Source organism: Hypanus sabinus, chromosome 31, assembly GCF_030144855.1.
Source record: "Hypanus sabinus isolate sHypSab1 chromosome 31, sHypSab1.hap1, whole genome shotgun sequence".
Classification (NCBI taxonomy): domain Eukaryota; kingdom Metazoa; phylum Chordata; class Chondrichthyes; order Myliobatiformes; family Dasyatidae; genus Hypanus; species Hypanus sabinus.
In genome coordinates, this window is record NC_082736.1 from 35,758,032 (window position 1) to 35,771,695 (window position 13,664).

At 51.9% G+C, this 13,664-nt stretch overlaps 1 protein-coding gene across 4 annotated transcripts in view; it reads right to left on the bottom strand.

Annotated features, from left to right (window-relative positions):
- The window catches only part of LOC132384086 (calpain-1 catalytic subunit-like), a 108,060-nt gene that overhangs the window by 66,655 nt on the left and 27,741 nt on the right, over positions 1 to 13,664 (bottom strand). Inside the window, exon 1 of one of the 4 annotated variants that reach the window (XM_059955415.1) lies at positions 9,251 to 9,438. The exons of the other annotated variants lie outside the window; for them this stretch is intronic. The gene's annotated coding sequence lies outside the window, so the exon portion shown is untranslated. Of the gene's footprint in view, positions 1 to 9,250; positions 9,439 to 13,664 lie in introns of those variants that run through there. 4 annotated transcript variants of the gene reach the window in all.

Sequence of the window (13,664 nt, forward strand, 5' to 3'; positions counted from 1 at the left end):
ACTATAGGAAACATCTCTCCACATCCAATCTATCTGTGTCCTCTGGTCCTAGACTCCCCCACTATAGGGAACATCCTCTCCACATCCAGTCTATCTGTGTCCTCTGGTTCTAGACTCCCCCACTACAGGAAACATCCTCTCCACATCCACTCTATCTGTGTCCTCTGGCCCTAGACTCCCCCACAACAGGAAACATCCTCTCCACATCCACTCTATCTGTGTCCTCTGGTCCTAGACTCCCCCTATACAGGAAACATCCTCTCCACATCCACTCTATCTGTGGGTATGTTTAAGGTGGCAGCCGATCACTTCCTGATCGGTCGGGACATCAGAGTATCAGAAGGCAGGTGTGTGGGATCGAGTGGGATCCGGGATCAGCCATGATGGAGTGGCGGAGCAGACTCGATGGGCTGATTGGCCTAGATCTGATCCTATGTCTTATGGTCTTGTGCTGTATCTCTAAATAAAATAGAATTCTACAAGTGCTCTCTTCTCTGAAACATTCTGAGGTTCGAGATTATCAAACCCTGGAACAATTAAATTTATTATCAACGTATATATACGTATATGTCACCATATCAGACACGGAAGTTCATTTTCTTGCAGGCATTCAAGTAGAACAAAGAAATACAACATTATCAGTGAAAAACTACTCACGAAGACTGACAACCAACATGCAAAAGACAAACTGTGAATAAAAAAACATAATGTTAATTGTAAATAAATCAATAAATAAATAATACTGAGAACACGAGTTGTCGAGACCTTTGAAAGTGAGTCTGTAGGTTGTGGAATCAGTTCAGTGTTGAGTTGAGTGAAGTTATCCACACCGGTTCAAGAGCCGGATGGTTGAGGGGTAATAACTGTTTCAGAACCTGGTGGTGTGAGTCCTGAGGCTCCTGTCCCTTCTACCTGATGGCTGAGGGGTAATAACTGTTCCTGAACCTGGTGGTGTGAGTCCTGAGGCTCCTGTACCTTCTACCTGATGGTTGAGGGGTAATAACTGTTCCTGAACCTGGTGGTGTGGGACCTGAGGCTCCTGTACCTTCTACCTGATGGCTGAGGGGTAATAACTGTTCCTGAACCTGGTGGTGTGAGTCCTGAGGCTCCTGTCCCTTCTACCTGATGGCTGAGGGGTAATAACTGTTCCTGAACCTGGTGGTGTGAGTCCTGAGGCTCCTGTACCTTCTACCTGATGGTTGAGGGTAATAATTGTTCCTGAACCTGTGGGTGTGAGTCATGAGGCTCCTGTACCTTCTATCTGATAGTTGAAGGGTCATAACTGTTTCTGAACTTGAGGGTCCTGTACCTTCTGCAGAAGAGAGCATAGCCTGGCTGGTGGGTGGGGGGGCCTTTGATGATGGATGCTGCTTTCCTGCGACAATGCTCCTTACAAATGCGTTCAGTGGTGGGACACGTGATGGACTGAGTTGTATCCACTACTTTTTGTTTTAGTTATGATGTATTAGTTACATTGGTGTTTCCATACCAGGCCATGATACAACCAGACAGGATACTCTCAACATCCCAACTGTTGCAGTTTATCAAAGTTTTCGATGACAGGGCGAAACTTTGCAAACTTCTAAGGGGGTAGAGGCACCGTCGTACCTTTTTGTAACGGCACCTACTCGCTGGGCCTGGTCCTCCAAAATGACAACACTTAACATTCTGACTCTCTCCATCTCTGATGGGGACTGGCTCATGGACCTCTGGTTTCCTTCTGGTCAATAATCAGCTCCTTAGTCTTGTTGATGTTGAGTGAGAGGTTGTTGTTATGGAACCGCTCGGACAGATTTTCAGTCTCCCTCCTGTGTGCCGATTCATCACCACCTTCGATTCGGCCCGTGACGGTGGTGCCGTCAGCCGACTTGAACATGGCATTGGGGCTCTTTCTTCAAGCGGGCCCCAAGGATGTGAAAGGCGACGGGGTGAGCTGCGGGTTGCCATCAAGGCGCGGCTGAAGACACGCAGGCGGAGGCCCGGTGTGAGTAGAAACTGCTGACATTGCGTCCGGGCGAGGGCAGTTTGCAGACCGTGTGCGGTCAGTCCAGGCAAGAGCGCCTTTGAAGAGCGGAACTTCCCTTTTGCACTGCAGGAGGCGGAAACCGTTTCAGCTTACAGAGCTGAGATGAAGATGCAGCCACAGCAACCGAGAGAGAACGGGAGGGCGTCCGGCAGCGAGGTAGATCAGCTGGCTGAGAGGTGTCACAGCAACGATCTGGCACTCTGCGTCAGTAAGACCAAAGAGCTGATCGTGGGCTTCAGAAGAGGGAAGACACACCAGTCCTCACAGAGGGATCAGAGCGGGAAAGGGTGAGCAATTTGTAGTTTCTGGGTGTCACTATCTCCGAGGACCCACCCTGGACCCAACATATCGACGCGGCCACAAAGAAGGCTCGACAATGGCTGTTTCTTCAGTGGTTTGAGGAGATTTGGTTTGTCACCAAAGACTCTCGCAGATTTCTCCAGATGGACCGTGGAGAGCCTTCTGACGGGCTGCATGACCGTCTGCTATTGGGGTGGGGGGGGGGGGCACTGGACAGGATTGGAATAAGCTGCAGAGAGTTGTAAACTCTGTCAGCTCCATCAAGGGCACCAGCCTCCGTAGTGTCCGGGACATCTTCCAGGAGCAATGCCTCAGAGAAGCAGCATCCATCATTAACGACCCCCACCACCCAGGACATGCCCTCTTCTCATTGCTACCATCAGGGAGGAGGTACAGGAGCCTGAAGACACACACTCAGCGATTCAGGAACAGCTTCTTCCCCTCTGCCATCAGGGAGGAGGTACAGGAGCCTGAAGACACACACTCAGTGATTCAGGAACAGCTTCTTCCCCTCTGCCCTTAGGGAGGAGGTACAGGAGCCTGAAGACACACACTCAGCGATTCAGGAACAGCTTCTTCCCCTCTGCCATCAGGGAGGAGGTACAGGAGCCTGAAGACACACACTTAGTGATTCAGGAACAGCTTCTTCCCCTCTGCCATCAGGGAGGAGGTACAGGAGCCTGAAGACACACACTCAGCGATTCAGGAACAGCTTCTTCCCCTCTGCCATCAGGGAGGAGGTACAGGAGCCTGAAGACACACACTCAGTGATTCAGGAACAGCTTCTTCCCCTCTGCCCTTAGGGAGGAGGTACAGGAGCCTGAAGACACACACTCAGCGATTCAGGAACAGCTTCTTCCCCTCTGCCATCAGGGAGGAGGTACAGGAGCCTGAAGACACACACTCAACGATTCAGGAACAGCTTCTTCCCCTCTGCCATCAGGGAGGGGGTACAGGAGCCTGAAGACACACACTCAGTGATTCAGGAACAGCTTCTTCCCCTCTGCCCTTAGGGAGGAGGTACAGGAGCCTGAAGACACACACTCAGCGATTCAGGAACAGCTTCTTCCCCTCTGCCATCAGGGAGGAGGTACAGGAGCCTGAAGACACACACTCAGCGATTCAGGAACAGCTTCTTCCCCTCTGCCATCAGGGAGGAGGTACAGGAGCCTGAAGACACACACTCAACAATTCAGGAACAGCTTCTTCCCCTCTGCCATCAGGAAGGAGGTACAGGAGCCTGAAGACACACACTCAGCGATTCAGGAACAGCTTCTTCCCCTCTGCCATCAGGGAGGAGGTACAGGAGCCTGAAGACACACACTCAGCGATTCAGGAACAGCTTCTTCCCCTCTGCCATCAGGGAGGAGGTACAGGAGCCTGAAGACACACACTCAGCGATTCAGGAACAGCTTCTTCCCCTCTGCCATCAGGGAGGGGGTACAGGAGCCTGAAGACACACACTCAGCGATTCAGGAACAGCTTCTTCCCCTCTGCCATCAGGGAGGAGGTACAGGAGCCTGAAGACACACACTCAGCGATTCAGGAACAGCTTCTTCCCCTCTGCCATCAGGAAGGAGGTACAGGAGCCTGAAGACACACACTCAACGATTCAGGAACAGCTGCTTCCCCTCTGCCATTCGATTTCTGAACAGACATTGAACCCGTGAACACTACTTTGTTCTTTTTTTTTCAATCTTTATAATGTGTTAATATAATTATGATTAACAGTATATTTTATGTATTACGCTGCACTGCTGGCAGAAAACAACAGATTTCATGACATACACTCAGTAGCCACTTAATGGGGGGGGGGGGCACCTGTACACCTGCTCGTTAATGCAAATATCTAATCAGCCAATCACGTGGCAGCAACTCAAAGCTTAAAAGCACGCAGACACGGCCAAGAGGTTCAGTTTTTGTTCAGACTAAACATCAGAAACGGGGAAGAAATGTGATTTGAGTGACTTTGACTGTGAAATGATTGTTGGTGCCAGACGGGGTGGTTCGAGTATCTCAGAAACCGCTGATCCCCTGGGATTTTCGGATTTTCAGTTTACAGAGGATGGTGTGGGAAACAAATTTAAAACACCCAGTGAGCGGCAGTTCTGTGAGCGAAAACGGATCGTTAACGAGAGGGGTCGCAGGAGAACGGCCAGACTGGTTCAAGCTGACAGGAAGGTGACAGTAACTCAAATAACCACCTGTTACAACAGTGGCTGCAGAAGAACATCTCTGAACGCACAACATGTCGACCCTTGAAGTGGACGGGCTACAGCAGCAGACGACCATGAACATACACTCAGTGTCCACTTTATTCGGAACTTAAGGTATCTAATAAAGTTGCTGCTGGGCGTATATGTACTTTGAGGTACGGTGTGCAATTCTGGTCACAGAAGAAAATTCAGATTAATTAATCACACGCACGTCAAAGTTCATTGCCAAAGTATATAACCTTGAGACTCGTCTGTTTACAGCCAGGTACAAAGCAGAGATATCCTGCAAAACCCATTAAAAGACAGAAACGGTCCAACAGCCAATGCCGACACGTGGGCAGCACCGAATCATTGCAAACATCGAATCGCACACTGAAGTGTGTCGTTTGCGTCAACCACCAACATGCCCCGGGGGGGGGGGGGGCTGCCCACTAGCATCGCCAATCCAGATGCTAGACCAGACAACGGCCGCAAATCAAGCCCCACTCACACCCTCCCACCTGCCCCTCTCTCTCTCACACACACACACAGGCCTCCAATCCCCGGTCAGGCAGTCTCCAGACCTCCGGCGCGGGTTGAAGCCGGGGAGGGCGCAGAAACGGTTCAAGGGTGGACCTTAGGGCACGAGCTGATAAGGAGAGTCTGGCCCCATTGCCAGCGACACACAGGATGCTGGAGAAACTCAGCAGGTCAATGCTCAATATAATTTGATTATCAAAATATACGCCAGCATTTACAACCCGGGGAATCACTTTCTTGTGGGCATACTCAATAAGTATTAGAATAATAACTGGAACGGGACTAATGAAAATGGGGCATTGGAAGTGCAGAAAACAAGTAAATAGAAATAAATATCGAGGACATGAGATGAAGCGCCTGCGAAATTGAGTCTGTGGGTTGTGGGAACATTTCAGTGATGGGGCAAGTGAAGTTAAACCCCTTTGGTTCAAGAGCCTGATGGTGAAGGGGTGATGAACTACTGCTACGAGGGTCAGTATCGATGGGCTGAAGGGTCTGTTTCTGTGCCGTAATGAATCAGTGAATTTAACAAATCTGGGGGAAAGGGCGGGAACATGGGCGAGGAGGGGCGGCGGGCGGTTGGGGGGGGCGGGGGCCGAGGAAAGAGATCGGTCAGGTCAGATAAGGGATGGATCAGCAGGAAGCCCAGTTTTTCAGTCCTCCAGAATCCTGGAATCCAGTGATTCTTGAAGTACCAACACTGGTTGAACGTCCAAGTTGGACAATCTTTCATTCATTCTGCTATGCATTTTATTCTATAAATTTATTGAGAATTCCCATGAGAAAAAAGATTCTCGGAGCAGAATCTGGTGATATACGTTGTCGATAAACAGAATCACCCTCACACTTTGGAATCTCCCCTGTAAATACCGACACACTCCCCAGGACTTCCTGAAAATACTGAAGTCCTGGGAAGTCCCCAGAATCCCTGTAAATCCCAACACGCACCCCTCGTCCCCCTGTGAATACAGACACACTCCCCGGGACCCCCCATTATATAGTGACACACTCCCCAGGACCCCCTGTAAATACCAACACACTCCTCGGGACCCCCTGTAAATACCAACACACTCCCCGAGACCCCCTGTAAATACTGACACAATTCCCGGGACCCCCTGTAAATACAGACACACTCCTCGAAACCCCCTGTAAATACCGACACACTCCCCGGGACCCTCTGTAAATACAGACACACTCCCCGGGACACCCTGTAAATATAGACACACTTCCCAGGACCCCTGTAAGTACAGACACACTCCCCGGGATCCCTGTAAATACCGACACACTCCCCGGGACCCCCTGTAAATACAGACACACTCCCCGGGACCCCTGTAAGTACAGACACACTCCCCGGGACCCCCTGTAAATACAGACACACTCCCCGTGACCCCTGTAAATACAGACACACTCCCCGGGACCCCTGTAAATACAGACACACTCACCGTGACCCCCTGTAAATACAGACACACTCTCCGGGACCCCCTGTAAATACAGACACACTCCCCGGGACCCCCTGTAAATACAGACACACTCCCCGTGACCCCTGTAAATACAGACACACTCCCCGGGACCCCCTGTAAATACAGACACACTCCCCGTGACCCCTGTAAATACAGACACACTCCCCGGGACCCCCTGTAAATACAGACACACTCCCTGGGACCCCCTGTAAATACAGACATACTCACCGGGACCCCCTGTAAATACAGACACACTCACCGTGACCCCCTGTAAATACAGACACACTCCCCGGGACCCCCTGTAAATACAGACACACTCACCTGGACCCCTGTAAATACAGACACACTCACTGTGACCCCTGTAAATACAGACACACTCCCCGGGACCCCCTGTAAATACAGACACACTCCCCGAGACCCCCTGTAAATACAGACACACTCACCGGGACCCCCTGTAAATACAGACACACTCACCGTGACCCCCTGTAAATACAGACACACTCCCCGGGACCCCCTGTAAATACAGACACACTCACCGGGACCCCCTGTAAATACAGACACACTCACTGTGACCCCTGTAAATACAGACACACTCACCAGGACCCCTGTAAATACTGACACACTCACCGGGACCCCTGTAAATACTGACACACTCACCGGAACCCCTGTAAATACTGACACACTCCCCGGGACCCCCTGTAAATACAGACACACTCACCGGGACCCCCTGTAAATACAGACACACTCACCGTGACCCCCTGTAAATACAGACTCACTCCCCGGGACCCCCTGTAAATACAGACACACTCCCCGAGACCCCCTGTAAATACAGACACACTTCCCGGGACCCCTGTAAATACAGACACACTCACCTGGACCCCCTGTAAATACAGACACACTCACCGTGACCCCCTGTAAATACAGACACACTCCCCGGGACCCCCTGTAAATACAGACACACTCACCGTGACCCCCTGTAAATACAGACACACTCACCGTGACCCCTGTAAATACAGACACACTTCCTGGGACCCCTGTAAATACAGACACACTCCCCGGGACCCCCTGTAAATACCGACACACTTCCCGGGACCCCCTGTAAATACAGACACACTCACCGGGACCCCCTGTAAATACAGACACACTCACTGTGACCCCTGTAAATACAGACACACTCACCTGGACCCCCTGTAAATACAGACACACTCACCGTGACCCCTGTAAATACAGACACACTTCCTGGGACCCCTGTAAATACAGACACACTCACCTGGACCCCCTGTAAATACAGACACACTCACCGTGACCCCTGTAAATACAGACACACTTCCTGGGACCCCTGTAAATACAGACACACTCCCCGGGACCCCCTGTAAATACCGACACACTTCCCGGGACCCCCTGTAAATACAGACACACTCCCCGGGGCCCCCTGTAAATACAGACACACTCCCCGGGACCCCCTGTAAATACAGACACACTCCCCGGGGCCCCCTGTAAATACAGACACACTCACTGGGACCCCCTGTAAATACAGACACACTCACCGGGACCCCCTGTAAATACAGACACACTCCCCGGGACCCCTGTAAATACCGACACACTCCCCGGGACCCCTGTAAATACCGACACACTCCCCGGGACCCCCTGTAAATACAGACACACTCCCTGGGACCCCCTGTAAATACAGACACACTCCCTGGGACCCCCTGTAAATACAGACACACTCACCGTGACCCCCTGTATATACAGACACACTCCCCGGGACCCCCTGTAAATACCGACACACTCCCCGGGACCCCCTGTAAATACAGACACACTCCCCGGGACCCCCTGTAAATACCGACACACTCCCCAGGACCCCCTGTAAATACAGACACACTCCCCAGGACCCCCTGTAAATACCGACACACTCCCCGGGACCCCTGTAAATACCGACACGCTCCCCGGGAACCCCTGTAAATACAGACACGCTCCCCGAGAACCCCTCTAAATACAGACACGCTTCCCGGGACCCCTGTAAATACTGACACACTCCCTGGGACCCCCTGTAAATACAGTCACACTCCCCGGGACCCCCTGATAATACAGACACGCTCCCCAGGACCCCTGATAATACAGACACGCTCCCCAGGACCCCTGATAATACAGATACACTCCTCGGGACCCCTGGAAGTGCGGACTCTCTCTCCGGAGCCGCCCTGTAAATACTGACACACTCCCCGGGACCCCCTGTAAATACAGACACACTTCCCGGGACCCCTGTAAATACAGACACGCTCCTGGGAACCCCTGATAATACAGACACACTCCCCGGGACCCCCTGTAAATACAGACACACTTCCCGGGACCCCTGTAAATACAGACACGCTCCTGGGAACCCCTGATAATACAGACACGCTCCCCAGGACCCCTGATAATACAGACACGCTCCCCAGGACCCCTGATAATACAGACACGCTCCCCAGGACCCCTGATAATACAGACACGCTCCCCAGGACCCCTGATAATACAGACACGCTCCCCAGGACCCCTGATGATACAGATACACTCCTCGGGACCCCTGGAAGTGCGGACTCTCTCTCCGGAGCCGCCCTGTAAATACTGACACATTCCCTGGAGACGCCCTGTAACAGAAGTTTTGCGGACTCCTCGCCTCTGGCGTGACACTGTTCCGGACCGTCCCACCGCCCCGTCCCGGTGCCGGGACTCGCCCCCGCTCCACGCACCGTCCAAGGCTGCAGCCGGTGTCCCCGCCGCCGGTACCCCGGGGAAAGTCTGGGCGCCGCTCCCTCCCGTCTGCTCGCTCTCCGTCTCCGGGGCGCGCTCCGGGTGCGCCGCGCCCACCGTGCGGGAGCGCGCATTGCGCCAGGCGCTGACCGCGCTCTCGCTTCGCTGCTACCCCGCGGGCAGATCGGAGCCGATACCCTCCCGCGTGACCGCGCTGCCCCCACTGCCCTCACTCCCTCAGCGACCGCCCCCTCCCAGAATGCGAAGCTCCCTCTTTACCCCCTCTCTGCGCGAGGCTCCCTCAGTTACTCCTCCCCTACAGTGCGAAGCCCCCTCAGTACCGCCCCCGTAAACTCCCTCCCACATCCCTCAGAGCCGCCTCCCGCTCCTGGAGGGGGATTCGAACCTGCGACCGCTCATGCCGGTGATGGTTCCGGCCCGAAGTGAAGACGTGTGTTGGAATTGGGGAAGGGGGCCTTCTCGCTGTCTGCGGCCGGTCGCCGAGGAGCGAGCTCGCAGCTCTGCAGACACCCGACTCAGGTGTCGCAGTGTCGGATTGACGGGGTCAGCAGGGATTACAGCGGCCTGTGAGGGACCGGACAGGGGCTGGGGGAAAGGTCACACACACACACACACAGATCTCTCTCTCTGTCACACACACAAATCTATCTCTCTGTCACACACACAGATCGCTCTCTCTGTCACACACACACACACAAATCTATCTCTCTGTCACACACACAGATCTCTCTCTCTGTCACACACACAGATCGCTCTCTCTGTCACACACACAGATCGCTCTCTCTGTCACACACACAGATCTCTCTCTCTGTCACACACACACACAAATCTATCTCTCTGTCACACACACAAATCTCTCTCTCTGTCACACACACAGATCGCTCTCTCTGACACACACACACACACAAATCTATCTCTCTGTCACACACACAGATCTCTCTCTGTCACACACACAGATCGCTCTCTCTGTCACACACACAGATCTCTCTCTCTGTCACACACACAGATCTCTCTCTCTGTCACACACACACACAAATCTATCTCTCTGTCACACACACAAATCTCTCTCTCTGTCAAACACACAGATCGCTCTCTCTGTCACACACACACACACACACAGATCTATCTCTCTGTCACACACACAGATCGCTCTCTCTGTCACACACACACACACACACACACACACACACAAATCTATCTCTCTGTCACACACACAGATCGCTCTCTCTGTCACACACACACACAGATCTCTCTCTGTCACACACACACACACAAATCTATCTCTCTGTCACACACACACACACACACACACAAATCTATCTCTCTGTCACACACACACAGATCGCTCTCTCTGTCACACACACAGATCGCTCTCTCTGTCACACACACAAATCTATCTGTCTCACACACACTTTTTCACACACCGTCTCTCTCTTGCTCATTCACACAGACACAAGCCTCTCTCGCTGTCTCAATCACACAGACACAAGCCTCTCTCTCAATCACACAGACACAAGCCTCTCTCTCTCTCAATCACACAGACACAAGCCTCTCTCTCTTGCTCATTCACACAGACACAAGCCTCTCTCTCTCTCTCAATCACACAGACACAAGCCTCTCTCTCTCTCATTCACACAGACACAAGCCTCTCTCTCTCTCATTCACACAGACACAAGCCTCTCTCTCTCTCATTCACACAGACACAAGCCTCTCTCTCGCTCTCTCAATCACACAGACACAAGCCTCTCTCTCGCTCTCTCAATCACACAGACACAAGCCTCTCTCTCTCTCATTCACACAGACACAAGCCTCTCTCTCTCAATCACACAGACACAAGCCTCTCTCTCTCTCATTCACACAGACACAAGCCTCTCTCTCTCAATCACACAGACACAAGCCTCTCTCTCTCTCATTCACACAGACACAAGCCTCTCTCTCTCTCATTCACACAGACACAAGCCTCTCTCTCTCTCAATCACACAGACACAAGCCTCTCTCTCTCTCAATCACACAGACACAAGCCTCTCTCTCTCATTCACACAGACACAAGCCTCTCTCGCTCTCTCAATCACACAGACACAAGCCTCTCTCTCTCTCATTCACACAGACACAAGCCTCTCTCTCTCATTCACACAGACACAAGCCTCTCTCTCTCATTCACACAGACACAAGCATCTCTCTCTCATTCACACAGACACAAGCCTCTCTCGCTCTCTCAATCACACAGACACAAGCCTCTCTCTCTCTCTCAATCACACAGACACAAGCCTCTCTCTCTCTCAATCACACAGACACAAGCCTCTCTCTCTCTCAATCACACAGACACAAGCCTCTCTCTCTCATTCACACAGACACAAGCCTCTCTCTCTCAATCACACAGACACAAGCCTCTCTCTCTCTCATTCACACAGACACAAGCCTCTCTCTCTCTCAATCACACAGACACAAGCCTCTCTCTCTCTCAATCACACAGACACAAGCCTCTCTCTCTCTCAATCACACAGACACAAGCCTCTCTCTCTCTCATTCACACAGACACAAGCCTCTCTCTCTCTCATTCACACAGACACAAGCCTCTCTCTCTCTCTCTCTCTCTCTCTCTCTCTCTGTCTTTCCCACAGACTCATACGCTGCAGGAACAGGCCCCTCATCCCCTCCCGTCCGTTCATGCAGGCAGCCTGTGCCAGTTTACCCTCTCCTGTGAGTATATTCCGGAAGTGTGTGGCACATGTTGCCCTCTCAGTATACCAGGAAGTTTAGTAGGTGCTTGGAAAAGATATCAAGGAACTCAAATATGTCCATCCCCGATTCCCCCCCCCACTCAACCCCAGCTGAGAACCTCCTTCCTCAAACTCCCTTCTGAACCTGTCCTCCCTTTCTCAAAGTGTGTCTACAGCCCTGCCTGGCACGATTTCTGTAACGTTAATCCCACTTATGTCCGGCTAAATCTGAACGCACATATTTCAGCATGGCCGAGGAGTTTCTGTGTGGAGGTCTATGGTCCAGGCGAAGGCAGGTCGAGGGACCAAGTGCAATCACAGACTAGATGGGCAGAAGGGCCTGTTTCTTTACTGTAATGCAGATCCCACTACGGTCCCGTGCTGCAGGAAAACAGACCCGGACTCTCCTCACAACTGAATGCCAGCCACTCAGACAGTGCCTGCGGAACCCCCTCCAGTTCAGTCACCTCCTTCCTGCAGCACAGTGCCCCGTGCGGGGCCACTCTCATCTTTTCTGAAGCCGTATCACAACCCCCCAATTTCAAAATCAAGTTTCGCAGACAAGAGAAAAATCTGCTGATGCTGGAACTCAAAGTAACACAGTCCTGATGAAAGGTCTCGGCCTGAAACGTCGACTGTTTACATTTTCCCATAGGTTCTGCCTGGCCTGCTGAGTTCCTCCAGCACTGTGTGTGTGTGTCTCTATGCGTGTGTGTCTGAGAGAGAGAAAGTGTCTGTGTGTGTATCTAAGAGAGAGAGAGTGTCTGTGTGTGTGTCTGAGAGAGAGTGTCTGTGTCTGTGTGTGTGTGTGTATGTGAGAGTGAGTGTGTGTGTGTGTGTATGTGAGTGTGAGTGTGTGTGGTGTATGTGAGAGTGTCTGTGTCTGTGTCTGAGAGAGAGTGTCTGTGTCTGTGTGTGTGTGTGTATGTGAGAGTGAGTGTGTGTGTGTGTCTCTATGCGTGTGTGTCTGAGAGAGAGAAAGTGTCTGTGTGCGTATCTAAGAGAGAGAGAGTGTCTGTGTGTGTGTCTGAGAGAGAGTGTCTGTGTCTGTGTGTGTGTGTGTATGTGAGAGTGAGTGTGTGTGTGTGTGTATGTGAGTGTGAGTGTGTGTGTGTGTGTCTGAGAGAGAGTGTCTGTGTCTGTGTGTGTGTGTGTATGTGAGAGTGAGTGTGTGTGTGTGTCTGAGAGAGAGTGTCTGTGTCTGTGTGTGTGTGTGTATGTGAGAGTGAGTGTGTGTGTGTGTGTATGTGAGTGTGAGTGTGTGTGTGTGTATGTGAGAGTGTCTGTGTCTGAGAGAGAGTGTCTGTGTGTGTGTGTGTGTATGTGAGAGTGAGTGTGTGTGTGTGTGTGTATGTGAGTGTGAGTGTGAGTGTGTGTGTGTATGTGAGAGTGTCTGTGTCTGTGTCTGAGAGAGAGTGTCTGTGTCTGTGTGTGTGTGTATGTGTGTATGTGAGAGTGAGTGTGTGTGTGTCTCTATGCGTGTGTGTCTGAGAGAGAGAAAGTGTCTGTGTGCGTATCTAAGAGAGAGAGAGTGTCTGTGTCTGTGTGTGTGTGTGTATGTGAGAGTGAGTGTGTGTGTGTGTGTGTATGTGAGTGTGAGTGTGTGTGTGTGTGTGTGTATGTGAGTGTGAGTGTGTGTGTGTGTATGTGAGAGTGTCTGTGTCTGTGTCTG